Source organism: Lactuca virosa, chromosome 7 (genome assembly GCF_052849685.1).
Source record: "Lactuca virosa cultivar CGN04683 chromosome 7, Lactuca_virosa_CGN04683_v6, whole genome shotgun sequence".
In the NCBI taxonomy this organism is placed as follows: domain Eukaryota; kingdom Viridiplantae; phylum Streptophyta; class Magnoliopsida; order Asterales; family Asteraceae; genus Lactuca; species Lactuca virosa.
Genome location: NC_136432.1, coordinates 83,452,695 through 83,458,694, shown reverse-complemented (window position 1 = coordinate 83,458,694; position 6,000 = coordinate 83,452,695).

Below are 6,000 nucleotides of genomic sequence, written 5' to 3'. Positions count from 1 at the left end.
ATGGAAACAAATATATAGCAAAACAATCAATTTCATCCAATAACATCATGTCAAAAAATTGTAATACATTGGTATTAAGGGGATCTAATTGTACATTGCTATTAAGAGGTTTTTCCTAACTATATAACCTAATACTACATTGCTACTAAGGAACACCTTCTTGTTGTTATAGAAGCCTCTAACGAATCCTTGCTCAAGTACAGATGGCAACCTGCTGAGTTGTCCACTGAAATAGTAGGGGTTGTACCCTATAATTGTCATCATCAACAAAAATCCAAAGATACCAATAGTCAATAGCCACCCACCCATAATTGTATAACTATTCAATAATCAATAATATTAGTACTAGAATTCAATCTTATAATACACCAGAAATGATGTATGCCATACCTGGCATTTGACCACAATACTATTGAAATTAGCAATTTCACAAGCAGCAACAACATCCTGTTTTTGGAGTCAAAATGTCGTGTTCGTTTTTTTAATTAACTCTTGTTCAAATATAGAGAACCATAGTTTCATAACTTATCGTGAATACTACACCCATTTTTGTTCAGTTTTCTGGAATGGAAACAAAGGAATGAATTGAACAAAGTAATGCAATGGAATAGGTCACTACATTCCATTATCATGTGTTGGTTGATTTGAAGGAATGGAATGAGCCTAGTGAACATGTTGTTTGTCATGTACACTTAGAAAATAAATGAGTGACTTTAACAGTTTGTGACCAAACTGCCCCTATATATAACTTTGTTAGTTAAAAATGAGTGACTTTAACATTTTATGACCAAACTGCCCTTGTATATAATTGTTTTTTGGTTGAAAATGAGTGACTTTAAGAGTTTGTGACCAAACTGCCCCTGTAATTCATAAGTTCTAAATAAATAACCAAAAAACATTGACATCATTTAATTTAGACCAAACTATTTCATTCTAACATTCTAACATGCTTTTCATACCTTTGAGACTTATAGATTCATAAGTGCTACTACTGCTACTACCTTCATTATTTGAACCTTAAAATGATATCTTTTATATATTCCTGCTTATTCGCCTTCCCTTTTTTACCACTCTCTGTTATTATCTGTATATACACACAAGTAAATTAAATAGTACAAACATATTTTTAGAACCAAAAATTAATAAAAATTAAAAAATTATATTTGAAAATACCTTTCCACTAGCTGATACACGGTCACCGTTGTTCATCGCATAAAAGAATAAAGAATTGGAAAAAAATATTAAGCACATTAATTAAATCAATGATTTGAACTATCTTGATTGCTAAAAATGTTTGAATGAAAAGAAATAAATATGGGATTCACCTTTGTTGCTTGAGTGTTTGAGTGTTGCTGATTTACTTTATTAATGATCTTCTCATGAATAGCTCTTTTCATCTTCATTACATCTACCCATTGGCTAGAAGGTCCCTGAAAATATTATATATGCAAATTGCAATTAATATAACAAAATGCTTTCAAAACAACTTCAAGACTCCTAAGATCTAGTTATTTACAACCAATCATAGGGCTCAATGTATGAGATTAAGTGCCTCTTTAAGAGTTGGAAAATTGGAAATTCGGGTCAACACAGTTTCTTGGAAGAGTCAAAGTTCATTCTTTGAGATTAAGTGCCTCTTTAAGACTATCTTTAGGTAAAAAGATGAATTTATGCATATTGGCATACATAAATTTATCCACACACGTCAACAAATTATCAAATAAATGTTAAACAAGTTACAAAACTTAATAACAGAAAACAAAGAAAGCAGCATACTGCAATTTTAATAATAGGTTTCGAAAGGGTATTTCAGTCATTTATACAAATTAAAAAGGGTTGGAATTAAGTTTCATGAGTTTAAGGATAGACAATTGAACTTCATCACTGGTACTATTTTCGAAATTCCAATTGGATCACAATTCTATAGTCATATGCATATTAATTAGTGTGTAATCTTTAAAAAGTTGTCACTGAGAAAAAGAAAAAATTGAAGAAAAAATAAGTGGAATCTTTACAGAACCACCTCTAAACATGCTATAATCTTACATGGCTTTCATTTTTTTTTGTGATTTCAGTGGACAACTCGGATTTAACTTTTAACTCTTCAATTATTAGAAGAGTTAATTAGTTTACTGCATAATAAATATTGAAAAATTGTTAATTATTAGAACAGTTAATTAGCTTACTGGATAAAAAAATACAATTTTTCTTTTTCCGAAGGAATGAAACATTCCATTCCTTAGATATGGTGGAATTAGTTTTTTTAGTTATGACCACCTTTCTTCTTCTTCTTCTTCTTCTTCTTCTTCTTCTTCTTGGTTATTTGGGTATTAGGTAATATTGCTGGAGATTCACCCAAATGTCGTGATCTTGTCTTAGGCCAAGGCACCTTAATGCAATTGTATGATAATATATGTAGTTAATTTCTTCCAGTTAAATCTTTTATTTTATTTTTTTCTTTTTGTAAAAAGTAGGATTGAAAAATGGATACACAAAAACCTTAAAGTAATTTAATTATTTATAGGACTTTTAGTTAAATATGATATTTTTTAGATTCAAACACATAACTACATAATTTATTACTTAATATAACTTATGTAATTTTTGATTCAAACAACACTACAAACTCACAAAGTATCGCTTCCACCTCCATTCAAGAGGTCCAAATTTATCTATACTACAAAACAAAATCTTAAACATATACCAAAACCAAAATATGATAGTTTTTCCAAAAATACCCCCGGGACTAAAACTATCCCAGATTTTTGGATTATCCCAAAAGTAGGCAAAGGATTTTGCATATGATAAACATAATTAATCTTATTAATGGTTGCAAGACGTATGAGGCAGAAGCGGGAGGAAAATTCCGTGTCAAATTCTATAAAATTAGGACCAAACCTGCAAATTTCATGTCAACCAAAAGTGATCAAAACTATATTTTACTATTTTGTAAATAACATTTCTTAGACTGGTTAGATATAAGAAAGCCCCTACATTATTCAGAAATTAATATTATTTTCAAAATTCTTTAAGAAAATCTATGTTAGTTCGCATTTTTCCTAAATAAGTATTTTTGTTAAATCACTTCAGCAATCAATATATATGTTAATATCTTAAAAGAGATATTTATGTATTTCAATTAGTTAAAATATTCAACACCGCATTTAAATTTTTTTGGCTTATTAACAAAAAAATATGGCATGGTTTTCTAATTATTTATTTTTTCTTCGTGTCATCAATTTATTATACATGGACTAAATGTGAAGATTCCTGATTCTTATAAATTATAATGGATATATTTTCAAATTACATAAATGTACAACAAAAGCCACATTAAGTAATGATTTTTTTATATAACAAACTCCATTTCAACATCATCACTTGGAAGGATTCAAAGATCACACCTGGGAATAATCAAGAATAATCAAAATGATTCTTTTTAAAACATCTTACAGGGAAGTTTAAAGACAACAAGGGACTCGCTGATTGGCTCATGAATGTTTATCCTCCAAATTTTGTCAGTTACCTACAATAATATTAACAACAAAACTTTATTATGTATCAGAACTACCTTTCATATATATAGGGAAGTTTAAAGACAACAAGGGACTCGCTGATTACCCGTATGTAGACGTATGGGTAGACCTGGATACCATCAGGGGTCTCATTGCATGTTGTAATTGTCATTTTGAAAACAGGGTGATTCATATCAGAGGCTTCTTCAGGTGCCAAAAGCACATGCATATATGTCAAAGGAAGTTGGCTGTCAAGCTGCATATGACCGAGTATCAGCTTAAACCTGCTTGTGATCCCACTATCATAACCAGTTGAATAAGATACAAAAACCCTCTCCAGGTAAAAGTACGCAAGCTCTTTTGATCTATGGTCCACAAGAGAAACCCCAACGACTCCCAGTTCAACAATGATCTCCAAAGGAGCTGCGGTTTTACAAATAAGGAAGAAGAAATATGGAATAAAATACAAGTAGGCTTCTTGAATTCTTCATGTTGATAAATATACAAAGTAATGTGATGTGTGTACCTAATAGGGCAATCCCAGTCTCATAACTCCCATTGAGTTTGCTTCTTGAAAGAAACCCCCAAATATCTTGCCTTAGTTGTTGTACATTTAGAGATTGGGATACAGTCAGGAACAAGATCTCATTATTAAAGTACCCTGAAACAGAAACACCATAGAAGCATTTCGGCGAACACTTTAGAGGCAGCAAAAAAAGGAAAAGGAAGTTAGGAGCGCAACATACCTTTAACTTTCCTCTTCCCCAGCTCCATTCCAACCTTTTCCAAACCACCCTCATATTGCTCCTCCTCGTTCATCTTATTCATCGCCTCCTCCAACCACCATCCTTCACCGCCTCCTCTGATTTTCATGGACCCGATACGCTACTCCAGCCTCCGAGCGGAGCCCTCAAGTCGATCAAACCACTCGGTGGTCTCGAATCTCACGTGATGCACGTCAGCGAGGACTTGAGCCCGAAGAGGGCTCTGTAAGAATCTCGATATCTTCTTCTCGACCTTCTCCATCTTACGCGACAACTATAGGTTCTTGTAGACGTTCCAACGGCTGGAGATGAGGAATTTTCCAGCGAGTTCGAGGCCGTCGCGGAGAGCTTTGAAGAGAGTATCGAGCTGCATCTAATGTGTCGGGGTTAACTCCACGCCGGAGTACTTGATCTGAGATACGAGCTTGGTTGCGTTATTCCTTAAGGATAAACAAAAGGGATTCAGTAGTGGTGGAGGCGGATTAGGGTTTGCAGAGAAAAGGAGAAGGAGAGAGTGAAGGTTGTCGGCTGGTGGAAAGGATAAATTATATGGTGAAATTCAAGCAGGGTTTGAGATAAAAAAAAAGGGATAGCACACGAAGGAGAAGGAGGAGAACACACAAAGGAGAATAGGTGCAGGAGGATACGCAACAGGCGGGGTTTTAATTTTTTGGGGATTTCATTTTCCCCCGTATCTACTAAACGCGAGTTCACTAAAATTATAAAGCGATACTTATAGAGGACGCTCATTTAAGATACAGCGCCCTCCGTGTTTTTAATTTTTTTTCTTATGATACTAATTTAGGGCACGCAATAATGCATGACCTAAATCCTTAAAGTTTTTGAAGAGATAGCACTTTTTTAATGTCACTCTCTTTTGCATAACATAAATCAATAAGTGTCGTGGTTTGCGCGTCGTAAAAGATTGTTTTTCTAGTGGTGTAGTGAAAATCATCACACTTTCTCCAAGTTTTCTTCGTCCACAAATCTACGCACAGAGCTTATTTACCCCTTGGTTCACAAGATTCGCTATAAACAGACATATATGGTCTTTTAGTCTTAACCAAGTCCACATCATTTCATATGGATTGTAAGGTACAATTTATATATTTCTAATACATCGTTTATGATAAACGAATGCAAATTCAAAAGAATAAAATGCAAAGTGTACCACGTACTCGTCACAAACAGAGCACTTTTGTATGGATTAACAATATGCTCTATTGTTTTATTGTGATATTTTATCATTCTAAAATTTACATTGTACGATAAATCGAGCTCTCGTAACCCTCTCTTATGGTTTGATCCAAAGTCATCCAACTCTTAGTGGCCAAATACATTGGTTTACACCAAATCCACCATGGTCTGACATCATTAAGTGTAACCATCGGCTGAAGCCATGGTTAGACCTATAAAGCCACCATGGCTCATCCCCATGGTTTAGCATAGCGAGTCACCATCAGCTTAGCTCAGTGCCATGGTTTGACATAATAAAGCCACCATGGTTTGGCATCATTAAGTGTCGCTATCGACCGAAGCCATGATTCGAACTATAAAGCCACCATGGTTTGGCATAGCGAGCTATCATCGGCTCAGTGCCATGGTTCGACATAATAAAGCCACGATCGGCTCAAATTCCATGGTTCGACATAATAAAGCCACCATGGTTCATCACCATGGTTTGGCATCATTAAGTATCACCACCGTCCGAAGCAATGGTT